Source organism: Nomascus leucogenys, chromosome 7b (assembly GCF_006542625.1).
Source record: "Nomascus leucogenys isolate Asia chromosome 7b, Asia_NLE_v1, whole genome shotgun sequence".
NCBI classification, from domain to species: Eukaryota; Metazoa; Chordata; class Mammalia; order Primates; family Hylobatidae; genus Nomascus; species Nomascus leucogenys.
The window spans coordinates 48,498,320-48,525,984 of record NC_044387.1 but is presented as its reverse complement, the minus strand read 5'-3'; the positions used below and the strand labels follow the sequence as shown (position 1 = coordinate 48,525,984).

General features: G+C 44.6%; 1 long non-coding RNA gene across 1 annotated transcript; it reads right to left on the bottom strand.

The window, feature by feature from the left end:
- Positions 1-22: 22 nt before the first annotated feature.
- LOC115835987 lies at positions 23-27,564 on the bottom strand. The gene is made up of 4 exons (XR_004030967.1): positions 27,150-27,564; positions 24,322-24,405; positions 3,930-4,082; positions 23-65 (listed from the first exon to the last, which is right to left on the bottom strand). It is a non-coding gene; the product is annotated as an uncharacterized LOC115835987 (long non-coding RNA).
- Positions 27,565-27,665: the final 101 nt, after the last annotated feature.

The following is a 27,665-nucleotide window of genomic DNA, read 5'->3' as shown; positions in this document are numbered from 1 at the left end:
CGTCTTTGGAGTTATGGTGCAATTTAATTGTCAGGAGGGGACCCACATGGGCTGTAGTCCTTTTCCTGGGGAAACACAAGCAAAACCCTTACCCCAAGTTATGACCGTGCCTAATTCCCATGTGTTAGTTTTTGCATCCTTCCACCGTACCCGCATTCCTTTTTGTGGATCAAATTTATTTCTAGTGAAGTGTTGCTCTGCCACTGTAAAAGGGTGATTTCTTGTTAGATTTAAGAAATTTAGTGTAAAAAGTGCCAGATTTAATTGGGCATGAGGAGTAGCAGCATCTCCCTTTGATTTAGTATTCTATTTTCGAAGTTGATCTTTGAATGTTTTATTGGCTCGTTCAACCAAAGCCTGTCCTTGAGAGTTATAGGGGATGCCAGTTGTGTGAGTAATTGCCCATGTCTGAGTAAACTTTTTAAAAGTAGCACTAGTGTAGCCTGGGCCATTATCAGTTTTTAGTTTCTCGGGACAGCCCATAACCGAGAAACAGGAAAGCATATGTGGTTTAACGTGAGCTGTACTTTCTCCTGTTTGACAAGTGGCCCAAATAAAATGAGAAAAGGTATCAATAGTTACATGTATAAAAGAAAGCTTGCCAAAAGCAGGATAATGAGTCACATCCATTTGCCAGAGAGCATTCTGTGAAAGTCCTCTAGGGTTAACTCCTGAAGACTGGCTGTAAAATTAACACTTGACAAGTAGGACAATGACATATAATGGTTTTAGTTTGTTTACATGTAAGAGGGAACTTTTTTCGGAGTCCGGCAGCATTGACATGAGTTAAAACATGAAAATTTTCTGCATCTGTAAAAACGGGAGTAACTAATGTGTCAGCTCTGGCATTTGCTGCCAAGAGGGGTCCGGGGAGGGGTGTGTGGGCCCGAATGTGAGTAATGTAGAAAGGAGAAGATCTTGCTCTGAGCACAGACTGAAACTTTTGAAAAAGAAAGAATAGGTTATCATCAGGCAGAAATTTGATTAAGGCAGTTTCAATGTTGCGAGCAACATGTACTACATATGCTGAGTCAGAGACAATATTAACTGGTTCAGGAAAATCTTCAAGGACAGCCATAACAGCAAGCAGCTCAGCTCGTTGTGCTGAAATAGCTCCTGTGTTAAGAACACGTTCTCTTGGTCCTGTATATGCTGCTCGGCCATTAGAGGAGGCATCAGTGAAAACAGTGACAGCTTCAGGTAATGGGGTGTTTCTAGTAATGTTAGGTAAAATCCAAGAAGTGAGTTTAAGGAACTGAAATAATTTTACATTAGGATAGTGACTATCAATTATTCCCGGGAAACCTGCCAAATGCACTTGCCAAGCGATGCAAGTAGCAAAAGCCTGTTGAACTTGTAATCGGGTAAGGGGAACAATGATTTTTTGGGGCTCTGTTCCCAAAAGACGAAGGAGACGAGAATGAGCCTGACCAATTAAGGTAGAAATTTGATCTAGATAAATAGTGTCCGTAAAGAGTTGTGAGGAAGAAAGCACCATTCAATTAAATTATGTCCCTGAATAATGAGTCCTGTTGGTGAATGTTCAGTGGGAAAAATTAGTATTTCAAAAGGTAAATGTGGATTCACTCTGGTAACCTGAGACTGTTGAATGCATTTTTCTGTAAGTCGTAATTCAGAATCCACCTCAGGAGTCAAAGACCTTTTACTGCGTAAATCAGGATTGCCCCGTAATGTTGCAAAAAGATTAGACACAGCGTAAGTAGGAATACCTAGGGAGGGACGAATCCAATTAATATCTCCAAGTAATTTTTGGAAATCATTTAGAGTTTTTAAGGAGACTCGTCTGAGTCGAACTTTTTGAGGCTTAATGACCTTGTCCTCTAGCTGCATTCCTAAATAGTGATAAGGGGAAGAAGACTGAATTTTTTCTGGGGCGATAACAAAGCCAGTTGCGGTGACTGTTTGTTGTAAAGCAGAAAAACAAGATATTAATACAGAGCGTGAAGGTGCCATGACATCAGCCGCCTGCTGAGCAAGATCAACAATGGGCTGTGAGTGATTTTGTGCTGCTGCGGTGGCAGGTACTGGAGGTTGTAAAATTACAGGAAATTGCCAGGCTTTGAGATCCCCGTATTCCCTTGCCTGAGCTATAGCCCTCATAAGAGGAGTGTCATTTTCAGGGATGTATGTAATTTGTTGCTTATGAGCGGCAATGGTCGTATTAGCAACAACAGTTGTGACCAGACAAGCAGCAGAAAAAGGGGTAGAATTTTGAAAAGAAGGAGAGTTGAAAACCTGAAAGCCAGCTTCAGACCAGATTACCTGCTAAGCAGATCTTTCATGGGCTTGAAAACCAGGCTGCCACGGCAACTGCGGACCAGGCTTCAAGGGAGCCTGTGACTCTAGCCGAGTCTGAGTAGGAGGAAAGGGACCAGGCTTCATGGGAGCCTGTGACTCTACCCAAGTCCGATTAGTGGGAAGGGGACGAGGCTTCAAGGGAGCCTGTGACTCTGAGTCCGATTTGTAGGAAAGGGACCGGGCTTCAAGGGAGCCTGTGACTCTACCCCAGTCCGATTTATAAGAAAGGATCCAGGCTTCAAGGGAGCCTGTGACTGTAACTGAATCCGATTGGCAGGAAAGGGACCAGGCTTCAAGGGAGCCTGTGACTCTAACCGAGTCTGATTTGTAGGAAAGGGACCAGGCTTCAAGGGAGCCTGTGACTCTAACCGAGTCTGATTTGTAGGAAAGGGACCAGGCTTCAAGGGAGCCTGTGACTCTAACCAAGTCCGTGTAGGAAAGGGACCAGGCTTCAGGGGAGCCTGTGACTCTGAGTTTGATTTGTAAGAAAGGATCCAGGCTTTAAGGAGGCCTGTGACTCTACCTGAGTCTGATTTGCAGGAAAGGGACCAGGCTTCAAGGTGACCCGTGACTCTAACCGAGTCTGCCTTGTAGGAAACGGACAAGGCTTCACGGGAGCCTGTGACTCTAACCACATCCGATTGGCAGGAAAGGGACCAGGTTTCGAGGGAGCCTGTGACTCTACCCGGGTCCGATTTGTAGGAAAGGATCCAGGCTTCAAGGGAGCCTTTGACTCTACCTGAGTCCGATTTGTAGGAAAGGGACCAGGCTTCAGTGGAGCCTGTGACTCTAACCGAGTCCGATTTGTAGGAAAGGATCCAGGCTTCAAGGGAGCCTGTGACTCTACCTGAGTCTGATTTGTAGGAAAGGGACCAGGCTTCAAGGGAGCCTGTGACTCTAACCGAGTCCAATTTATAGGAAGGGATCCAGGCTTCAAGGGAGCCTGTGACTCTGAGTCTGATTGACAGGAAAGGGACCAGGCTTCAAGGGAGCCTGTGACTCTAACGGAGTCTGATTTGTAGGAAAGGGACCAGGCTTCAAGGGAGCCTGTGACTCTAACCGAGTCTGATTTGTAGGAAAGGGACCAGGCTTCAAGGGAGCCTGTGACTCTACCTGAGTCTGATTTGTAGGAAATGGACCAGGCTTCAAGGGAGCCTGTGACTCTAACCGAGTCCGATCGGCAGCAAAGGGACCAGGCTTCAAGGGAGCCTGTGACTCTCCATGATTCTGATTTGTAGGAAAGGGACCAGGCTTCAAGGGGGCCTGTGACTCTACCCGAGTCCAATTTATAGGAAGGGATCCAGGCTTCAAGGGAGCCTGTGACTCTGAGTCTGATTGACAGGAAAGGGACCAGGCTTCAAGGGAGCCTGTGACTCTAACGGAGTCTGATTTGTAGGAAAGGGACCAGGCTTCAAGGGAGCCTGTGACTCTACCTGAAACTGACTTGTAGGAAAGGGACCAGGCTTCAAGGGGGCCTGTGACTCTCCCGGAGTCCGATTTGTAGGAAAGACACCAGGCTTCAAGGGAGCCTGTGACTCTAACCGAGTCTGATTACTTAGTACTGGCTTGTCCCATGGTGTCCCCGGAATACTCTGAGTGCTCTAGCTTACCACAAGCTTACTGACCGTAGTCCTCAGGAATCTCTCGTTGAACTCCTCCGCTGAATCCCACACTCAGATTGCAACTTCACACAGCGAGGGAGAGCCCCACGTCGGAGTGCCAGATGCAGGGTGCAGCCCCACACGGTCAGTGGGTTTTTCTCCCTGTGTGCAGAGACGAGAGATTGTAGAAATAAAGACACAAGACAAAGAGATAAAACAAAAGACAGCTGGGCCTGGGGGACCGCTACGACCAAGACGCGGAGAGTGGTAGAGGCCACAGATGTCTGGCTGTGCTGTTATTTATTGGATACAAAGCAAAAGGGGCAGGGTACAGAGTGTGAGTCCTCTCCAATGACAGTTAAGGTCACGTGGGTCATGTGTCCACTGGACAGGGGGCCCTTCCCTGCCCGGCAGCCGAGGCAGAGAGGGAGAGGAGACAGAGAGAGAAAGACAGCTTACGCCATTATTTCTGCATATCAGAGACTATTAGTACTTTCACTAATTTGCTACTGCTATCTAGAAGGCAGAGCCAGGTGTACAGGATGGAACATGAAGGCAGACTAGGAGCGTGACCACTGAAGCACAGCATCACACGGAGACGGTTAGGCCTCTGGATAACTGCGGGCAAGCCTGACTCATGTCAGGCCCTCCACAAGAGGTGGAGGAGCAGAGTCTTCTCTAAACTCCCCCGGGGAAAAGGAGACTCCCTTTCCCGGTCTGCTAAGTAGCGGGTGTTGTTGCTGGACGCTTTTCGCTACCGCTAGAGCACGGTCCGTCTGGCAACGGGCATCTTCCCAGATGCTGGCGTCACTGCTAGACCAAAGAGCCCTTCTGGTGGCCCTGTCTGGGCATAACAGAAGGCTCGCACTCTTGTCTTCTGGTCACACCTCACTATGTCCCCTCAGCTCCTATCTCTGTATGGCCTGGTTTTGCCTAGGTTATGATTATAGAGCGGGGATTATTATAAAAGAGTAATTACTACCAACTAATGATGAATGATATTCATATATAATCATATCTAAGATCTATATCTGGTATAACTATTCTTGTTTTATATTTTATTATACTGGAACAGCTCGTGTCCTCGGTCTCTTGCCTCGGCGCTTGGGTGGCTTGCCGCCCACAATGTCTCAACTCTTGGTTCTGTCTGTACTCTGCAAGATTTCAAGAGGCTGACTGCCAACGTACTAGTTACCTTCCTCCTAGGGTCCTCACTGGCTACCTCATTATCTTTCAACAGCCGCATGCTGATAGCACACCTTTTAAGAGGCAATATGGGCCGGGTGCAGTGGCTCACGCCTGTAATCCCAGCACTTTGGGGGGCCAAGGCGGGTGGATCACCTGAGGTCAGGAGTTCAAGACCAGCCTGACCAACGTGGTGAAACCCCATCTCTACTAAAAATACAAAATTAGCAAAGTATGGTGGCGCATGCCTGTAATCCCAGCTACTCAGGAGTCTGGGTCAGGAGAATCACTTGAACTCGGGAGGCAGAGGTTGCAGTGAGCCAAGATTGTGCCACTGCACTCCAGCCCGGGCAACAGTGCAAGACTCTGTCTCAAAAAAAAAAAAAAAAAAAAAAAAAGCAACAGGAGGTACCTGACAATCATGGAATTTGTTAAAATAATTAAATACAATCCCCATTTCTTCTCTAAACAAGTTATTCAACATATCTGAGCCTCAGTTTCCTTATCTGTAAACTAATAGAATAAAATCTACCTTCTGGCATGGTAAACATTAAATAAATGACATTCCAAAGTACCTAGCACATAGTAAGTCTTCAACAGATGTGAGTGATGTTTTTCTTCCTTGTTTCTTTCTTGCCCCAAAGAACTTTGCATTTGAGAGTCAGCAGAAAGAGGATAGTTCTTCATTGGCCTGCAGTGTGACATTGGACATCTCTCAGGCTCTAAATTCCTTGGGATACTTTTGGCTGAAAGTAACAGACTCACTCAAATTAACTCAAGCAGTGAAGGGGTGAGGGGAGATCTGATGCAGCCAGGTTTTGAGAGGGGCCTGTGAAGAGGGCCAGCCCCTCCACACCTGTGGGTATTTCTCGTCAGGTGGGACGAGAGACTGAGAAAAGAAATAAGACAGAGAGACAAAGGATAGAGAAAGAACAGTGAGCCCAGGGGATCGGCGCTCAGCATATGGAGGCCCCGCACTGGCCCTGGTCTCTGAGTTCCCTCAGTATTTATCGATTACTATTTTCACTATCTCGGCAAGGGGAATGTGGCAGGAGAACAGGGTGATAGTGGGGAGAAGGTCAGCAGGAAAACATGTGAGCAAAGGAATCTGTGTCATAAATAAGTTCAAGGGAAGGTATGGTGCCTGGATGTGCACATAGGCCAGATTTATGCTTCTCTCCACCCAAACATCTCAGTGTAGCAAAGAGTAACAGAGCAGCATTGCCGCCAGCATATTTTGCCTCGAGCCACCGGGCGGTTTTCTCCTATCTCAGAATAGAATGAATGTACGATGGGGTTTTACACCAAGACATTCCATTCCCAGGGATATGCAAGAGACAGAGGCCTTCCTCTTATCTCAACCGCAAGAGGCCTTCCTCTTTTACTAATACTCCTCAGCACAGACCCTTTATGGGTGTCGGGCTAGGGGACGCTCAGGTCTTTCCCTTCCCACGAGGCCATATCTCAGGCTGTCTCAGTTGGGGGAAACCTTGGATGATACCCCGCTTTCTTGGGCAGAGGTCCCTCCGGCTTTCCACAGTGCATTGTGTCCCTGGTTAATCGAGAATGGAGAATGGCGATGACTTTTACCAAGCATACTGCCTGCAAACATATTGTTAATGAGGCACATCCTGCAGAGCCCTAGATCCCTTAAACCTTGATTCCATACAGCACATGTTTGTGTGAGCACAGGGCTGGGGCTAAAGTTACAGATTAACAGTATCTCAAGGCAAAACAATTTTTCTTAGTACAGATCAAAATGGAGTTTCTTATGTCTTCCTTTTCTACATAGACACAGTAACAGTCTGATCTCTCTTTCTTTTCCCTACAGGCCTGGAAACAGGAACTGAGACATGCCAGGAAATCTAAGATGTATTTTTTCTGTGTCCTTCATCCTTTTTTCTCCTCTATGAGCACCACTTCCCTTCGTTAACTAGTTCCCTGTTCACAGGAAAAATAATGGTGTCAACAGCTCCTCTAAATACTCAAGCTGGGTCAGTAGGATCCCTTCTCTTAAACTTAATTCCAAAATCTTGAGGAAGAGCTCCATTGGTCCAGCTTGGGTTGGACCCTACCCACAGTCCAATCAACAACATCCATGAGTGGGGCCATGAGGCTTTCAGTGGCTTAGCTTAAGATGGGCTCTATCTCTAGTCCAGTCAACAGCAGCCATTGGTAGGGCCACGTTGCACAAATATGGTGGCTCCTACTATAGCTATGTGGATGCAGAAAGTAAAGGACAGTCTCCAGAGAAGGAGAATTGGGTATGCCAAACAACAGGTGACTTGCTAAGAGCAATGAGAAATAATACCTGCCCTCAAGGAGCTTATAGTTTCACGAGGGATTCAGACCCAGAGACATACAAACACCATTCCTACTCAGAAGAGGCTACTACATTGATATGACTCAGAGACATCCACATAACCAGAGTTTGATGACAGAAGTTACCAGAAGTTGCACCAACTGCTGCCCCAAAGTCATCCTAGGACCTGATGAGCTAATTACTCACAATTATTATTGATGACAGCGCCAATCCACCTGTTTGTGTTACAAGACAGTTATTGCTGGGTGAGGTGGCTCACACCTGTAATCCCAGCATTTTGGAAGGCCAAGGTTGGAGGATCACTTGAGCCCAGGAGTTCAAGACCAGCTTGGGCAACATAATGAGAGCCCACCTCTACTAAAAATAAAAACTAAAAAATTAACCAGGCATGGCTGTGGTGTGCCTGTGCTCCCAGCCCAGGAGGTCGAGGCTGCGGTGAGCCACGTTCACGCCACTGCACTCCAGCCTGGGTGACAGAGCAAGACCCTGTCTCAAAAAAAAAAAAAAGGATGCTCAAAACTAATAAATTCAAACATTATAGGAGGGTATGCCATGAAAAGTGAAAGCCGCCTTCCTCCTGGTTACTATAAATTGTTTTACTTGTTTTTTATTTTAAGGTATATTCTAGACGTTTTCCATTAAAATTGAATGTTAATTTGAAAGTTTGTTTTTTTTTTTTTTTTTTGAGACAGAGTTTCACTCTTGTCACCCAGGCTGGAGTGCAGTGGCACGATCTCGGCTCACCACAATCCACATCTCCTGGGTTCAAGCGATTCTCCTGCCTCAGCCTCCTGAGTAACTGGGATTACAGGCATGCACCACCACGCCCAGCTAAATTTTGTATTTTTAGTAGAGGTGGGGTTTCTCCATGCTGGTCAGGCTGGTCTCGAACTCCTGACCTCATGTGATCCACCCGCCTTGGCCTCCCAAAGTACTGGGATTACAGGCATGAGCCACTGCACCCAGTCATATTTTTTAAAACATTAAAAAAACTCTTATCAGTCTAAAAGTCTAAGACTTTAAATGAGAAATTAATATTGAAATATGGCTATTCAAGACCATCGTGATTTTCGTCTTTGACTATTTTTCTTGTTTAGATTAATATACCAATACTATCGAATCATTCAAGCAGTCCCAGAATAAAACACTTAGCCATGGCATTTTATTCTCTACCTGCACAGTTGAGCCTTTTGTATTCATGTTTTATTATTTTTTTAAACGATATTCCCAAATGAGGAGTAGTCTGTAGTCTGTGGTCTTAACTTTTGTATATTACCCTTGGAATACTGTAGTATCAGAGTTATGATCAAGTTTTAGGAAAAACTATAAAGCTTGCAGTCTTGTGTTCAAGAATATGTTACAGGGCCAGGCACAGTGGCTCACACCTGTAATCCCAGCACATTGGGAGGCCAAGGCGGGTGGATCACGAGGTCAGGGGATCGAGACCATCCTGGCTAACACAGGGAAACCCCGTCTCTGCTAAAAAATACAAAAAAGTTAGCTGGGCGTGGTGGCGGACGCCTGAAGTCCCAGCTACTCTGGAGGCTGAGGCAGGAGAATGGCGTGAGCCCAGGAGGTGGAGCTTGCAGTGAGCCGAGATCACGCCACTATACCCAGCCTGGGCGACAGAGCGAGACTCCATCTCAAAAAAAAAAAAAAAAGAAAACAAAAAAAAAATATTTTAGAGAGCAAAGTTTCAAAGTATTCATTTATAAAACTATGCAAATACAGTGCTTTTCAGTGGGGGATATTGTTAGACTTCTTTCCAAATATTTTCCAAAATTAGTATTCTATTTAGATTTTCTTTTGCTGATTTTGTCATTATAGTCTCTTAGAAATACCATCAATTTTATCAATACTTTCTAGCTTATTAACATGAAATCGTATTTTAATTAATTTCCTTTATATCTGTGGCTGCCACTTTAAAATTTATTTTCAGTTGAGAATTAGGAGTATATCAGTTTTGTGTTGTCAAAATTTATAATGTTTATGTTCTGTGACTATAATGAAGTTTTCTTTGTTCTGTCTAAGTTGGTTATAAGAATTGAAAACCAGTAAATAGCATTTATAATAATATGGTAATGCACATTTTATTCCCTGCAAAGCCAAGTCGTGGTGTGACTGGACCCAGAGAGAAAGCAGATAGATGCCCCGCTGCCTTTGCAGGAGAGCTGTGCAGGCTTGGGTACTGAAGAGTTCCTCCTACTTTTTTTTTTTTGAGACGGTGTCTTGCTCTGTCGCCCAGGCTGGAGTGCAATGGCACGATCTTGGCTCACTGCAACCTCCGCCTCCCGGGTTCAAGCGATTCTCCTGCCTCAGCCTCCTGAGTAGCTGGGATTACAGGTGCCCGCCACCACACCCAGCTAATTTTTTATTTTTATTTTTTGGTAGAGAAAATATTTTTATTTTTGGTAGAGATGGGGTTTCACCATGTTGGCCAGGCTGGTCTCAAACCCCTGACCTCAGAGGATCCACCCACCTTGGCCTCCCAAAGTGCTGGGACTACTACAGGCGTGAGCCACTGCGCTCAGCCCTCCTCTTATTTTTCTCCCTAACTTCCTTTGCTGCTTCTAGATCATAGTCAGCTGCCACTGTTTTATGTTCACAGCAGGCTTTTTGGATTACTCTTCTGATGATTTGCTAGTCTTTTCGTGGGCAGTGGGAATATCTATATGTATGTGGATATATTATACATACATACATATTATGTATACCCATACATGCTTGATTGTGTAACATTTCTTTTTTCCCCTATAGGGATTGAGGATGGTAATGTTTTCAAGTTATTGAATGTCTGGCAATGTCTCATTGTGCCCTCAGTGTTCTGGTAGTTGATTTGACTGAGTATGGAATTCTTGGGTTGAAATATTTCCCTCATGAAGGCTACACTGCTTTATGATTGTGTAGCTGGTGAGGTGAGGAAACACCTCTTTCCCTTTCTGACAACACTCCCTGGAATTTTTTAAAGTTTTCTTATGCTCTCTGATGTCTGTTTCCTCTGCATCAGTTCTTCGTTCACCTTGGAACTTTGCCTTTTTAATTATTTTTCTTCAAAGACTGTTAATCCTCAATTGTTCACTTTGCAATGGATTATTTAGAAAACTTCCCTAAATATAATATAGAATTGCTAATTGTCCTGATTGAATGGTGATATTTTTTAGTACTGCTAGATCCTCAGTTGATAAGATTTTACAGGTTCTTTCTTCAATAGCATTTTAGTACTAATTGGTTTGTTTGTTTGGTTGTTTGTTTGTTTTTTTGAGACGGAGTTTTGCTCTTGTTGCCCAGGCTGGAGTGCAATGGCGCCATCTCAGCTCACCACAACCTCCGCCTCCCGGGTTCAAGCGATTCTCCTGCCTCAGCCTCCCTAGTAGCTGGGATTACAGGCATGTGCCACCATGCCCAGCTAATTTTGTATTTTAAGTAGAGACGGGGTTTCTCCAAATAATTGGTTTGTAATAAAAATAATACTTCATTTAATATTAAGGAAAAGGCCAGGCGCAGTGGCTCACACCTATAATCCCAGCACTTTGGGAGGCCAAGGGCAGAGGATCGCTGAGCCCAGGAGTTTGAGACCAGCCTGGGCATCATAGCAAAACCCCATCTCTACAAAAAACACACACACACACAAAAATGATTTTGACATGGTAGCACGCACCTGTGGTCCCAGTTACTCAAGGGGTTGAGGTGGGAGAATCACTTGAGCCCAGGAGGTTGAGGCTGCAGTGAGCCATGATCGTGCCACTGCACTCCAGCCTGGGTGACAGAGCAAGAGCCTGTCACAAAAAAAAAAAAAAAAAAAAAGGAAAAAACTTTAAAAATCCATGCTGTTATGAATTAATATCCATTTGATAGTCCCCCTACTTCCCTCATGGTTTATTTTTTTCCTGCTACAGTAATTCTTTTTTATTGTATTGTAACTTTAACTTAGCGATGCTTAAAATATTACACTTATAATTTGAGAGAAGTATTCTAAAGAAATGAACTTTAAATGATTTTAATTTTTATTTCTTTTATTTTTTATTTTTTTGAGACAGAGTCTCATTCTGTTGCCCAGGCTGGAGCGCAGTGGCGTAATCTCAGCTCACTGCATCCTCCACCTCCTGGTTCAAACAATTTTCCTGCCTCAGCCTCCCAAGTAGCTGTGAATACAGACTCATGCCACCACACCCAGCTAATTTTTGTACTTTTAGTAGACACTGGGTTTCGCCATGTTGCACAGGCTGATCTCAAACGCCTGACCTCAGGTGTTCTGCCCACCTCAACCTCCCAAAGTGCTGAGATTATAGGTGTGAGCCACCGCACCCGGCCTATTTTAATATTTTATATATATATATATATATATATATATATTTTTTTTTAATTGGGATGGGGTCTCACTATGTTACCCCAGCTGACCTCGAACTCCTGGTCTCAAACTATCCTCCTGCCTTGGCCTCTCAAGGTGCTGGGATTACAGGGGTAAGCCACCATGCCCAGCCTTAAATGTTTTTAAAAATAAAGTTTGGCAGCCAGGTGCAATGGCTCACACCTGTAATCCCAGCACTTTGGGAGGCTTAGGTCAGGAGCTCGAGACAAGCCTGGCCAACATGGTGAAACTCGTCTCTACTAAAAATACAAAAAAAAAAAAAAAAAAAGGCTAGGTGCGGTGGCTCACACCTGGAATCCCAGCATTTTAGGAGGCAAAGGGGGGGCGGATCAATTGAGGTTGGGAGTTCACGACCAGCCTGACCAACATGGAGAAACCCCGTCTCTACTAAAAGTACAAAATTAGCTGGGCCTGGTGGTGCATGCCTGTAATCCCAGCTACTCGGGAGGCTGAGGCAAGAGAATTGCTTGAACCCAGGAGGCAGAGGTTGTGGTGAGCCAAGATCACGCCATTGCACTCCAGCCTGGGCAACAAGAGTGAAACCATCTCAAAAGAAAGGCCGGCACAGTGGCTCACACCTGTAATCCCAGCACTTTGGAAGGCCGAGGCGGATGGATCACGAGGTCTGATCGAGACCATCCTGGCCAACATGGTGAAACCCCGTCACTACTAAAAATACAAAAATTAGCTGGTCGTGGTGGTGTATGCCTGTAATCCCAGCTACTCAGGAGGCTGAGGCAGGAGATTCACTGGAACCCGGGAGGCGGAGGTTGCAGTGAGCCAAGATCACACCACTGCACTCCAGCTTGGTGACAGAGCGAGACTCTGTCTCAAAAAAAAAAAAAAAAAAAAAAAAAAAATTGGCCGGGCGTGGTGGCAGGCCCCTGTAATCCCAGCTACTTGGGAGGCTAAGGCAGGAGAATTGCTTGAACCTGGGAGGCGGAGGTTGCAGTGAGCCAAGATCTCGCCGTTGCACTCCAACCTGGGGAACAGGAGAGAAACTCCGTCTCAAATAAATAAATAAATAAGTTTGGCATGGAGAATTTTAATTGTTTCTCATTTTTCCTGAAGTGTTCTCTAGCACCCCATTTGAAAGAAAGACTTAGGTAAACATTTTAACAGTAAGACAATGACAAGAATCACAATAGACTTTTTTTGGGGGGTGGGGGGACAGAGTCTCACTCTGTCACCCAGGCTGGAGTACAGTGGCACAATCTCGGCTTACTACAGCCTCTGCCTCCCAGGCTGAAGCAATCTTCATGCCTCAGCCTCCGAAGTAGCTGGAACTACAGGTATGTGCCACCATGCCTGACTTATTTTTTTTATTTTTAGTAGAGACGAGGTTTCGCCATGTTGGCCAGGCTTGTCTTGAACTCCTGGCCTCAAGTGATTTGCCTGTCTCAGCCTTTTGAGCCCGGGAGGCGGAGATTGCAGTGAGCCAAGATTGCACCACTGCACTCTAGCCTGGACAACAGAGCGAGACTCCGTTTCAAAAAAAATTCTACCCCAGTATTCCATGTCACACCCTCAACTGTCCTCTATTTAGATATTATTGAAATAGTAGATGATACCATGTATGAAAATGTCATTGTTCCTTTTTGGGGGTGTCTTGAATTTTTCATTTGTTGATTTTTTTATTTGTGTAATCAGTATTAAAGAAAGTAATAGTAATTAGTAATAAAGTTTCAAATACATTAAAAAGTAGAGTCTAGAAAAATGAACCCCAAGTTCCAACAATTACCAACTCATAATCAGTCATATTTCACTCTTATCCCTTTTCTGAAAAAGGATTATTTTGGAAATGCCAGACATCTGTTATCTCATTTTTAAATATTTCAGTATACCTCAAGAAGATAAGCGTTTTCTTTAAAAACATAGCCATAATAATATGACATTGAAAAAATAACAGTAATTTTTCAAAATCATCAAATATTCAGTGTTTGTTTAAATTTCTTCATTTAAAAAGTTGACTTGTTTTGGGTGGGTGCAGTGGCTCATGCCTGTAGTCCCAGCACTTTGGGAGGCCGAGGCGGGTGGGTCACGAGGTCAGGAGTTCAAGACCAGCCTGGCCAACACGGTAAAACCCTATCTCTACTAAAAATACAAAAATTATCCAGGCGTGGTGGTGGGTGCCTATAATTCCAGCTGCCCAGGAGAATGAAGGAGGAGAATAGCTTGAGCCCAGGAGGCAGAGGTTGCAGTGAGCCAAGGTCACACTACTGCACTCCAGCCTAAGCAACAGAGCAAGACTCCGTCTCAAAAAAAAAAAAAAAAAAAAAAAAAAAAAAAAAAAAAAAAGTTGACTTGTTTCATAGGAGCCAAAACAAAGTCTGTACCTGGCATTTGGATAGCACACTTCCTAAATCTCTTTTAATCTATAGGCTCTTTCTCCCTCCTTTTCTCCTATTTGCAATTTGTTTGGGGAAGAAACAGAGCATTTGTCCTTTCTTGCTCAAACATTTTAACTGGCTTCTAGTGTTTTTCTAGCTGGACAAAGTTGGAAGTTGACAAATCATTTCTGTACTATTGGTCCAGTATGCTTTGTGGGAAAAAAAACTATTTGGGGATTGATGTAAAAAAAAAAGGTATGTGAGGACTAAACTCTTATTTATGTATGTATGTATGTATGTATGTATGTATGTATGTATGTATTTATTTATTTATTTATTTATTTATTTTGAGATGGAGTCTTGCTCTGTTGCACAGGCTGGAGTGCAGTGGTGCAATCTCAGCTCACTGCAAGCTCCGCCTCTTGGGTTCATGCCATTCTCCTGCCTCAGCCTCCTGAGTAACTGGGACTACAGGCGCCTGCCACCATGCCAGGCTAATTTTTTTTTTGTATTTTTAGTAGAGACGGGGTTTCACCGTGTTAGCCAGGACGGTCTCAATCTCCTGATCTCGTGATCTGCCCACCTCGGCCTCCCAAAGTTCTGGGATTACAGGCGTGAGCCACCGCAATATATACATATATATGTTGGGATTACAGGTGTGAGCCACCACACCCAGCCTGTTTTCCTTCTTATATTCATGTCTGGCCACTGGGGCTGCAATCTAGTGTTTCTTTAGCCTCAGTTGTCTGGTGTCGGATTAGGTTCTAGAAGGTTCATATAACTATTAATAGCAATAGTTTTTTTTTCCTTCCAGAGACATATTTATTCCTCATGCAAAAATACAAAACTAGTCACTAAATAAGGTAAAATCTTTGAAGAATTTTGGATAAGAGATTTCCCATAAAAATGTTTACTTTTAACCTTTTTTCTTTTGTGGTTGTTGTTCAATGAATGAGTTATTTTTAAACCACTATCAGTTTGTTAGCATGTTACAATTAATGAAAGAAGTTCAAATGCAAAATATTTTAATAGGTTGTCAAATATACAGTTATTAGAATTATCTATCATTTATAAAAATTGGTACATCACATTATTCTATAAAATAAAAACACAAATCACACATTGACAACAACCCCTGCAGCCCAAGAATACCCTGCCAAGAGTACAAATTACAAACACATTTCTTAAAACCCTGATATGGGCCCAGCACTTTGGGAGGCCAAGGCGGGCAGATCACGAGGTCAGGAGATCGAGACCATCCTAGCTAACATGGTGAAACCCCGTCTCCACTAAAAATACAAAAAATTAGCCAGGGATGGTGGCGGGCGCCTGTAGTCCCAGCTACTTGGGAGGCTGAGGCAGGAGAATGGCGTGAATCTGGGAGGCGGAGCTTGCAGTGAGCCGAGATTGTGCCACTGTACTCCAGCAAGACTCTGTCTCAAAAAATAAAATATAAAATAAAATAAAATAAATAAAATAAAATATAAAATGAAATGAAATGAAATATAAAACCCTGATATGGTTTGGCTCTGTCCTCACCCAAATCTCATCTCCAGTTGTAATCCATATAATCCCCATGTGTTGAGAGCACGACCTGGTGGGAGGTGATTAGATTATGGGGGTATTTCCCCCATACTGTTCTCATAATAGTGAGTTCTCACAAGATCTGATGGTTTTATAAGGGGCTCTTCTCCCTTAGCTCATTCATTCTCTCTCGTCTGCCACCAGGTAAGATGTGCCTCTTCTTCCACCATGACTGTAAGTTTTCTGAGGCCTCCCCAGCCCTGTGGAACTGTGAGTCAATTAAATTGCTTTTCTTTATAAATTACCCAGTCTGGGGTCTTTATAGCAGTGTGAAAACTAATACAAACCCTAAAGACAAATGTATTTAAACCAAAGTAACTGTGATTAGACTAAATGCATTCATTCATCAAGTACAATAAAAAAATTTAGCACTGCTGCTTATAGTCACTAATAACACAATTTTAGGTGCAATTTCACATGCTTTCATAAATCTTCCAGTACAGTTCCCATAGTAAAGAGACAGGGTGCACGCCATTTTCATTTATTTGTAGGTGCATCGCACATCATACTTAAGACTATTTCACTTCACAAACTGTTTATATATATCATAGCTGAACGACAGGTTAAAAAATTAACCTCAACGATGACAAAACTTAAAAATGAAAGAAAATTCCTGAAAACATATGCTGATTTAATTGCCTAAATACTATTTTCACTTAGAAGCTGTTAGAATAAGTAATGAGAATTGAAATATTAACTCAAAAAAAGATAGAGGCTCCAAACCGTCCTAAAATATTAACACATTTTTAAAGTAATAATATAATCACTCCATAAGTCAAAAGTAACTTCCTATTCTTTGCCAAATTTAAAACACCAGTGATTTGAAGAGAAGACTGAGGCCTAAAATTGTGCTAAATTGTAAAATACAAGAAAGAGTGAACAGCTAATTTGCTTGTGAATATGTAATAAAATCGTTTTCACAGGATTGTTGTGTTAAATGCTACTTTTTTTTATTTATGTATGTATTTATTTATTATTTATTTGAGACAGAGTCTCACTCTGTTGCCCAGGCTAGAGCGCAGTGGCACAATCTCGGCTCACTGCAACCTCTGCCTCCTGAGTTCAAGTGATTCTCCTACCTCAGCCTCCTGAGTAGCCAGGACTACAGGCGCCTGCCGCCACACCCAGCTAACTTTTGTATTTTTGGCACAGACTGAGTTTCACCATGTTGGCCAGGCTGGTCTTGAACTCCTGACCTCAAGTGATCTGCCCACCTCAGTCTCCTGGGATTACAGGTGGGAGCCACCATACTCCGCCATGTTAAACACTACTGTAAATGGATAGTCTAGGCCAGGCACAGTGGCTCACGCCTGTAATCCTAGCACTTTGGGAGGCCGAGGCGGGCAGATCACGAGGTCAAGAGATCGAGACCATCCTGGCTAACATGGTGAAACCCCGTCTCTACTAAAAATACAAAAAATAAAAATAAAAAAACAAAAAAAAATTGCCCAGGTGTGGTGGCAGGAGCCTGTGGTCCCAGCTACTCGGGAGGCTAAGGCAGGAGAATGGCATGAACCCAGGAGGCGGAGCTTGCAGTGAGCCGAGATTGCACCACTGCACTCCAGCCTGGGTGACAGAGTGAGACTCATCTCAAATAAATAAATAAATGAACAGTCTAAATAAACATACCTTTACCAGCAAGGAAAGTGAAAAATTAAGGCTTTTTTACACTATCTTCAACTATTAATACTACCCAAACTTAAAAGTCAAATAGAGGTTACAAGCCTGCAAAATATTACTTCTAACATCTCTAACATATTGTTAGTTGCTTCCTCTCAACTCCATACTTATATTATATAGATGTATATTTTTCTATATCTCTATCTTAATTAAGCCTCCATCCCACCCCAACTAGACAGAATGCCGAAAATGGTTAAGGCCTTATCTGATTGGTTCACAGCTGTATACTGGGAAGCTAAAAATGCTTGGCACATGCTATAAATTAAATAAATATTTTTGAATGAACTAGGAACCCTGGCCTTCAAAGGCAACCCAAATTATTTTCCCAAAGCATTAATAGATCATTGTTAACTCTTTAACCAGATTGACTATTATTATTATTATTATTATTTTGAGACAGAGTCTCACTCTGTTGCCCAGGCTGGAGTGCAGTGGCACGATCTCGGCTCACTGCAATCTCTGACTCCTGGGTTCAAGTGATTCTCCTGCCTCGGCCTCCCAAGTAGCGGGGATTACAGGCACACGCCACCACACCTGGCTAATTTTTGTATTTTTAGTAGAGAGGGGGGTTTTGCCATGTTGGCCAGGCTGGTCTCGAACCCCTGACCTCAGGTGATGTGCCTGCCCTGGCCTCCCAAAGTGCTGGGATTACAGGCATGAGCCACTGCACCTGGCCAGATTGACAATTATTAAGAAGAAATTTATGTCTTGTAGGCAATGAAAACATCATAGGATGTAATAGAAAGGATAACTGAGGCCAGGCGCAGTGACTCATGCCTGTAATCCCAGCATGGTAACCCACGTGCCTGTGGTCCCAGCTAGTTGGGAGTCTAAGGTGGGAGGACTGTTGAACCCAGGAGGCAGAGGTTGCAGTGAGCCAAGATCGCATGCCATTGAAATCCAGCCTGGGTGACAGAGCAGAACTCTGTCTTTAAAAAAAAAAAAAAAAAAAAAAAAAAAAAAATCAATGAATGTGAATACTTTATTAAACTATTATACAATTTAAATTTTTATTAGAGAAATGTATTATTCACATCCACAACTTCTTTTTTTTATTTTTTGAGATGGAGTCTTGCTCTGTCACCCAGGCTAGAGTGCAGTGGTGCGATCTCAGTTCACTGCAACCTCCGCCTCCTGGGTTCAACCGATTCTCCTGCCTCAGCCTCCAGAGTAGCTGGGATTACAGGCGCCCGCCACTGCGCCCGGCTAATTTTTGTATTGTTAGTAGAGATGGGGTTTCACCATCTTGGCCAGGCTAGTCTCGAACTCCTGACCTTGTGATCCACCTGCCTCTGCCTCCCAAAGCACAACTTCTTAAAGTCCTTTTTAAATGAGTATATTCATAATAAATACATTAAAATCATTACTTATGTTTCAGAGGGGAAAAAAGCTATGAGAATCCTATTAACCCAAGCTATATCCTTATTATGCTTATTTCTTAAACATTTGCATGTTCAGATATGCTTGGTGAATACGGATCATTCATACCAATAGTGGTAAATTTCAGCATAATCTTTTTTTTTTTTTTTTTTGAGACGGAGTCTCGCTCTGTCGCCCAGGCTGGAGTGCAATGGCATGATCTCGGCTCACTGCAACCTCCACCTCCTGGGTTCAAGCGATTCTCCTGCCTCAGCCTCTTGAGTAACTGGGACTACAGGTGCCCGCCACCACACCAGGTTAATTTTTAAAAATATTTTTAGTAGAGACGGGGTTTCACCATGTTGGTCAAGCTGGTCTCAAACTCCTGACCTCGTGATCCTCCCACCTCAGCCTCCCAAAGTGCTGGGATTACAGGCGTGAGCCACCACGCCCGGCCAATTTCAGCATACTCTGAAGTGACTGGAGGGGATAGTAAAACAGTCACAGGTAGATTACATGAGCAGATACTTATTCTGGTACATGTAAACCTACTTATAAAGCAACATAAAATGAGCATTGCATAACAGGGATAACAAAATGTAAACAAACAATTAAATGTTCATCCCTTCCCTGAAAAACAGAAGATAAAAGTGCTTCTTGTTTTATTAAAACGTAACATGATCTATTGTATCAAAAAGGCAACACATTGATTTTACAAAATTATATTTCCAAATACAGATAAAATCTGGAACAGTTAATTCAGACTTTATTGAGCTAAAATGTGCAAAAACTCTGATAATGCTGAAGCTTCTTCAATTCACTGTACGTAGGCTGATATCTTCTTAACACAAAAAAGCCTCTTGTTAAGATTCAAAATAGTGTTTAATTATCTGAGCTTATGATTTATTGCACCACTCTCCAAATAACAAAAGTCCACACTGTAAAAGAAAAGTAAAACTAAAACTTTTCTGATTATTATGTCTTGAAATTCATTCCGTTAAAAAAAAAGTATAGCCAACATTGATTAGAAAAGTGGAGAAAAATTAGAAGTCCCTATGAAAATTACACTAAAAGACACAATTCTAAATTAAAATCAAATTTTCTATAAAAAATGCACATTAATTTTTAAGTTATTCAGGTTTAACAGATTTACTAAGCATAGAGTTCATAGATCATTTGGTACTTCTGTTTGGACTCAATTATTTTCAAAGTACCTCCAGAGAGAGTTGGGAAGGTAAGATAAATATAAAATTGTGACACTTTTCTCCACACCACAACAAAGGCGCTTGGATTTGTTTAACTCTAGAAGAAAAAGAGGAGAAACAATTCACAACTCCAAAACATTTTCCAAATAGATAACAAAACTTTTTTTTTTTTTTTTTTTTTGAGACAGAGTCTCATGTGATCTCCGGTGGAACCTCCGCCGCCTGGGTTCAAGCAATTCTCCTGCCTCAGCCTCCCAAGTAGCTGGGATTACAAGTACGTACCACCATGTCTGGCTAATTTTTGTATTTCTAGTAGAGACAGGGTCCCACCATGTTGGCCAGGCTGGTCTTGAACTCCTGGCCTCAAGTGATCAGCCTGCCTCGGCCTCCCAAAGTGCTGGGATTACAGGTGTGAGCCACCGTGCCCGGCCAGATAACAAAACTATTAAACTACTTAGATGTGTTATTAGTGAATCAAAGTGCAAGTGATGACAGCATTAGCATCAAATGTACTTGAAAACGCGATTTCAACTTTCAGTGACAAATAACTAGTTTTTTTTAAGGTGGTGAATGTGAAACAAATACTTAAAATTTTTAGGCCGGGCACGGTGGCTCACACCTGTAATCCCAGCACTTTGGGAGGCCAAGGCGGGTGGATCACGAGGTCAAGAGATCGAGGCCATCCTGGCCATCATGGTGAAATGCTGTCTCTACTAAAAATACAAAAATCAGCTGGGCGTGGGGGCAGGCACCTATAGTCCCAGCTACTCGCGAGGCTGAGGCAGGAGAATCACTTGAACCCGGGAGGTGGAGGTTGCAGTGAGCCGAGATTGCGCCACTGCACTCCAGCCTGGTGACAGAGCAAGACACTGTCTCAAAGAAAAAAAAAAAAAGAATTTTCCATGCATTGCCCCTACCCCCATGACATTAAATTGTAATTTCCCTGTTTAACATTATATAAAACTGTTTCAAATAACAGTGAAATAGAAGCATGAATTTAGATATGTACCAAACCCTATGTGATGTACCAATCTGTACACGGTATTTTTTATAACACTTGCATGACTGGATCTTGTTTTTCATTGCTTAATAGAATTCTGAGAAACTACTTTTCACAACACGCATTTAAACTACCACTTAACTCCATGGGGACATACAAATACATAATTTTTTTTTTTTGAGACAGAGTTTTAACAAATCTGTATGTTAACTGAATTTTGGCATCTTCTTGGTCTTTTCTAAAAAATGCAAGGAGGGTTAAATAACTGCTGTTCTTAAGATTTGTAGCTTGCTCACCATCGACACTTGTGTGGTTGAGTGTGACTGGCTTTGCGTTAGGGAGGAGGGCAGGCCATAATGCAGTGCAGCTGGAGAGGCCCATGGCACGGTGCAGCCTTTACTTAAAAGGATCATGGCCGGGCGCGGTGGCTCACGCTTGTAATCCCAGCACTTTGGGAGGCCGAGGCAGGCGGATCACGAGGTCAGGAGATCGAGACCATGGTGAAACCCCATCGCTACTAAAAATATAAAAAAAATTAGCCGGGCGTGGTGGCGGGCGCCTGTAATCCCAGCTACTCGGAGAGGCTGAGGCAGGAGAATGATGTGAACCCAGGAGGCGGAGCTTGCAGTGAGCTGAGATCGCACCACTGCACTCCAGCACTCCAGCACTCCAGCACTCCAGCACTCCAGCACTCCAGCCTGGGTGACAGAGCGAGACTCCATCTCAAAAAAAAAAAAAAAAAAAAAAAAAGGATCTGCTTCCAGCGCCCTCTCCACAGACTTGCCTTGGCCTCATAGAGCGGTACTGCCAAGACCAAGGGAGAAGTCAGGCTCCTTCAGCGGCTGCAGAACCGCTAGGTGGTTTGACAGTGAGTCACCAGAAGAGCTTTTTTTTTTTTAACACAATCAGAGTATTATTTATACAGGCAAATATACACATAGACAATATTATATTTGATTCATATTTGAATTTTGAAACAAATTATCTTTTTTAAAAATCTATCTAAATTTTTTTTCTTTAACTTTTAAGTTCTGGAGTAACTGTGCATGGTGTGCAGGTTTGTTACATGGGCTTTGTGTGTTAAACTGTGAAGTATATTAGCACCTATGCTGAGATTTGATCTAAGCTCTCCTTGGCTGGGAAATTGAGCGTGTTGGTTACTGAGGAAAAATTAAACAATAAAACGCCCTGTATCTCATCACAGCAGCAGGTATGCTCTGCCTACAGCAAACCTACTGGATGTGACTACAATGTGCTACAAAGTGTGAGATGGCATTTTCTATGCAGGATGTATGTTTTCCAGGGTGCAGAGATGAAAGAAAGCAAATCAGTACTTTAAGCAGACGGACCCACCTCTTTCGGCACCATCCCTGCGAGTGAGTCTCAGCAGAGGGATGGGGGAAGGGAAGGGAGAGCAGCTCCTCCAAGGCCTGTCCCAGGGTGACTGGGGCTCCAGATGTATCTCACTACAGACCCTGGATCCAGCCCTCATCAGCCAAGTTCAATTTACTATGGGCTGCGATGGAACAGAGAGCTTTTTAAATAAAAAAAAAAAAAAAAAAAAACACAGTTACATATAAAAGGCATAGATCTAAGTGTACAGTTTGAGGTTTAACAAATGTCTACACCTGTGTAACCAGCACCACAGTCAATATAGAGTATTTCTGCCCCCTAGAAAGTTCCCTCTTTTCTCTTTTCAGAATCCCTCCTTTCCAGGGCCAGGCACAGTGGCTCATGCCTGTAATCCCAGCACTTTGGGAGACCGAGGTGGGCAGATCACAAGGTCAGGAGATTGAGACCATCCTGGCTAACACGGTGAAACCCCGTCTCTACTAAGAATACAAAAAAATTAGACGGGTGTGGTGGCGGGTGCCTGTAGTCCCAGCTACTCGGGAGGCTGGGGCAGAAGAATGGCGTGAACTTGGGAGGCGGAGCTTGCAGTGAGCAGAGATCTCACCACGGCACTCCAGCCCGGGTGACACAGCGAAACTCCGTCTCAAAAAAATAAATAAATAAAATAAAAAATAAAGAATAAAAAAAAAACTTCTAAGTGATAAACGAGTTATGGGTTATTTGATGATGTAAAGTTGTTTAGTAAAAAGGCCTTTTACAAGTAAAGCCAAGGCTGGGCGTGGTGGCTCATGCCTGTAATCCCAGCACTCTGGGAGGCCGAGTCAGGCGGATCACTTGAAGTCAGGAGTTCAAGACCAGCCTGGCCAACACAGTGAAACCCCGTCTCTACTAAAAAAAAAAAAAACACAAAAATTAGCCAGGTGTAGTGGTGCGTGCCTGTAATCCCAGCTACTCAGGAGGCTGAGGCAGGAGGATCACTTGAACCCGGAAGGCGGGGGTTGCAGTGAGCTGAGATTGCGCCACTGCACTCCAGCCTGGGTGACAGAGTGAGACTCTGTCTCAAAAAAAAGTAAAGCCAGATTGCATTCACTGCATACTGTGATTGCCTGTCTACCTGTAGCATGAACTGTGCCAGGTGTGGGGACCTGGGAGATGAGCAGGGCCCAGACCAAACACAGCTCTGCAGCCATGGCCGTGCTTTCCAGAGTGCAGTTAGGAGAGAGGAAGAGGCACATCAGGGCAGGGATGACTGAGGGAAAACGAAAGAGTGAGAGAGAAAATTGTTTTATTCTGAGACAGTGTATTGCTCTGTGGCCCAGGCTGAAGTGCAGTGGCTCCATCATGGCTCACTGCAACCTCAGCCTCCTGGGCTCAAGTGATCTTCCTGCCTCAGCCGCCCAAGTAGCTTGGACTATAGGCATGTGCCATCATGCCTGGCTAACTTTTCTTATTTTTTGTACAAACAGGGTCTCACTATGTTGCTCAGGCTGGTCTCAAACTTCTGGGCTCAAGTGACCCTCCTACCTCAGTCTCCCGAGTAGCTGGAACTACAGGCAAAGTCACTGCACCCAGCTGTCGGCATCATGTTTAATACTTAAAGTGCAAACCTAGCTGCCCCCAGCACACCAGTGCCTCTCCATTTTTCACTAATGATAGTTATGATTACTAGAACAGCTTCATATCTGCATAAGGATTTACAGGTCATGAACATTCTGAGGTATATCCTTCTCGCTTTCTCCTCATACCCTTGGGAAGGAAGGAGAACAACATTTGAATGAATTAGTCTTGTATGAGAAAACCAGAGCTCAGAGGCTGAGTAAATCCAAGGTCCTTCAGTGTAATAAGGAGGCAAAGTCAAGCTGAAGGAGTCTAACCCTGAGTCTGGTGTTACTTCCATCACATGCTCCTAAAAAAACACCACTAGAGAGCTTCAAGTCAGTAGAAACAACAGTCAAGTCCCTCAGCCATAGAACTATGGCCACACTGACACTCACACAGGCAGCTGATATTTACCAGTAGAAAGCTGGGCTGCTGCAGGTGAGGAAACGCCGTAGCAGCCTCCAGTGGAGAGTCGAAAATGGCCTTCTTAGTAAACCACTGTGGAAAAAACAAAGACGAAATCTCAACATCTACAACACAACAGAATCTTTTTATTTTTCAGAGACAAGGTCTCACTCTGTCACCCAGGCTAGAGTGCAGTGGCACAATCATAGCTCACTGCGACCTCAAACTCCTGGGCTCAAGTGATCCTCCCACCTCAGCCCCCTGAGCAGCTAGGATTACAAGTGTACACCAACGCACCCAGCAAATTTTCTGTTTTTGTAGAGACGGGGTCTCACTATGTTGCCCAGGCTGGTCTAGAATTCCTGGCCTCAGGCAATCCTCCCACCTCAGCCTCCCAAAGTGCTGGGAGTACAGGTGTACGCCACTGTACCTGGCCCTAACAAAATATTAGATAGTTTCACAATGCCCAGGAAAACATTCGTGTAACTCAATACACACACTGCACTGCCAATTCCCATGTTTTATTTTTTATTTTTATTTTTTTTAGAGACAGAGTCTTGTTCTGTTACCCAGGCTAGAATGCCGTGGCATGATCAGAGCTCACTGCAACCTCAAACTCCTGGGCTCACATGATCTTCCTGCCTCAGCCTCCCAAGTAGCTGCAATGCAATGGCATGACCATGGCTTACTGCAGCCTCAATCTGGGCTGAAGTGATCCTCCCACCTGAGCCTCCTTAGTAGCTGGGACTACAAGCGCATGCCACCATGCCCAGCTAATTATGCGTGTGTGTGTGTGTGTGTGTGTGTGTGTGTGTGTGTGTGTGTAGAGATGAGGTGTTGCTGTGTTCCCTAGGCTGATCTCGAACTCCTAGGCTCAAGCAATCCTCCTGCCTCAGCCTCCCAAAATGCTAGGATTGCAGGCATGAGTCACTGTGCCTGACTAGCAATTCCCATGTTTTATAGAAACACCATTCTCATGCAGCCCACAGTGGCCAGCTTCAGAGCCAAGTTTGTGGTGGTGAATCCTTGGTAATGCTTGTACAGCACTTGCTGTATGCCAGGACATACTCTGCTCTAAGGAGCAGGAGAGCTCTAAGGGCTCTCCATCTATTTCCTCATTTCATCCTCAGTGGTAGGCAGAATTCTAAAGACAGCCGCCCAAGATTCCTGTCCCCTGGTTGTTCAGTCAAATACTCATCTAGGTACTGCTATGAAGGCATTCTGCAGATACAATTAAAGTCCTAAGTTAGTGGACCTTAAGTTACAGACTAGTCTCCAGCTGACAGCCAGTAAGGAAACAGAGACCTTAGTTCTACAACTCCAAGGAACTGGATTCTGCCAGCAACTTAAATAAGCCTGGAAGCAGCTTCTTCCCTAGAGCTTCCAGGTAAGAGCAAAGCTGCCAACACCTTGATTTCAGCCTTGTGATGCGCAGCCGGGCCTGCCTGGACTTCAGACTACATAACTGTGAGATAATAAATGGGTACTGATTTAAGCTGCTAAATTTGTCAAACAAGAATAGAAAAACCATCTTCAAGTGCAGATGTAACGAAAGTACAGGTCAGTACAGATGAGGGAGAGGCAGAAAGGGAATAAGTCACTTACCCCCACCCAGCTAGTAAATACAAAGACCTCACAAATCTCTCAGAGATAAGGGCAAATCCCCTCCATATTATTGGGTTTTGTTGTTTAGTGAGAAGAAAGAGAAAGCCTTTTAAAAGTAAAGCCAGATTTACTCTATGTAAATCTGTCCTCTACGTAATGAATGGAGGGGAAGTGCAAGCTCCACCAAGGGAGCCTTTGAATGAATGAACCATCGGAAAACTAGGATCAGCTCTCCAGATTCCTACCTCTCCGCCCACCCAGGTCAGAAATGAAAAATGCTAAGACCTAAATTGCGCAGAGAGGAAGTCTCCCAAGTCCCACTGGTGGGCTAGTGACAGCTTTCCTGGCCCAGCTCTGCCCACCGCACAAGTAAAGGCACAGGGGTGGCGCCTGGCAGTCTATGCGGAGGAAGAGAGGCTGGGTGTAAGGAGGGCGAGTAGGCAGTTGGGAGGGGTAAAAGGAGACAGGAATCTCTGCCACTTGGCAATAAGAACACCTCTCAGGTTTTTTCCATTCTTAACCTACCAAGTTTAGTGTTAAGGAAAACTTAAAACACTTCAGTCCTGACGCACTTGGTCAAGAAAACACTGTGCACTACTCCAAAATGATCAAAGCAGCACAAAACGGGAACTGTTTAAGTGCAGAGTTTTCTCTGCTCTGAAGTGAGAGCATCTCTGCTCAGAGGAAGCTTTCATAGACAGCGATTAAAAGACTGAGGCCCAGAGGAATTTCCGGGAAATTTCCGAGAGGAAATTCAAACCCGGGAGTTTCCAAGAGAGGTCGGTGTCTCCCTCACCCATTCTCTGACCCTGCCATGGCCACGCTCCCGCATCACACCCCTCTGCCATGCACCGAGCGTCCGCTTCATCTCGCCTCTTCAACACACACTTTCTTCATGAGCTGCTTCGGAACCCGTTTTGGGGTTTCCTCCGAGAGCGACAGCTCTCAGGCTACGCCAGTCATTCCAAGTAAATCCTGTCACTGCCAAAACCTCCCCTGAGCAGCAGCAGCAGCCCAATTGTCCTGTTAATTGGGAATCGGGAGGCACCTTCCTATCACAGATGAGGAAACCGAGGCTTGGAGAGGTCAAGCATCCAGTGCGAAGGGTCGAGCTGGGACCCACACCTGGCTCATCCTCCCACAGCACCTGTTGAGCCCAAGGCTCAACTTCAACACGAAGCTCTCCTTCCCTCAATTCCTTCAACGAATGTTAACTTTCAACGAGCACCTACCGAAACAGAGTGTACGAGCCGCGCGGGAAGGTGGCACAAAGGCATGGCCCAGGAGGGCGTCATGAGGACTCAACTGGAGCCCTCGCCTCCCAAGCCCGCCTGGTTGGGGCAGAGTGGCCGGGGCAGGCCCGAGTCCCAGGACTCGCGGAGGAACGGAGACGGCCTCGGCAGGGGCTCGGGGAAGCCGCCGGGCCGGGGCGCGGGACCGTCTCACGCGCGTCCCCCGCCACACAGCTGTGGCACCCATAGTGTTGCCCGCCTCTGAGCTGGAAGCCGCTATTCGGCCACCCGGTGCCGAAATGTCATCATCAAGCTGCGCGGGGCGTCACGCGGATAAAGCGCCTCTGCCTCTTTTGGACGCTACATCAAAAGGCGCGTGTGCAAAGCGAAGGCCGGCCTGGTGGCGGAGGGGAGGTGGCGAGGAAGGAGTGTGAGGGGGTGGTCCGCCACTGAACGCGCCTGCCTAGTGGCGGCCTCTGCGCCCCTTACCGTAAAGCTCCTGCACGTTCTCCCCAG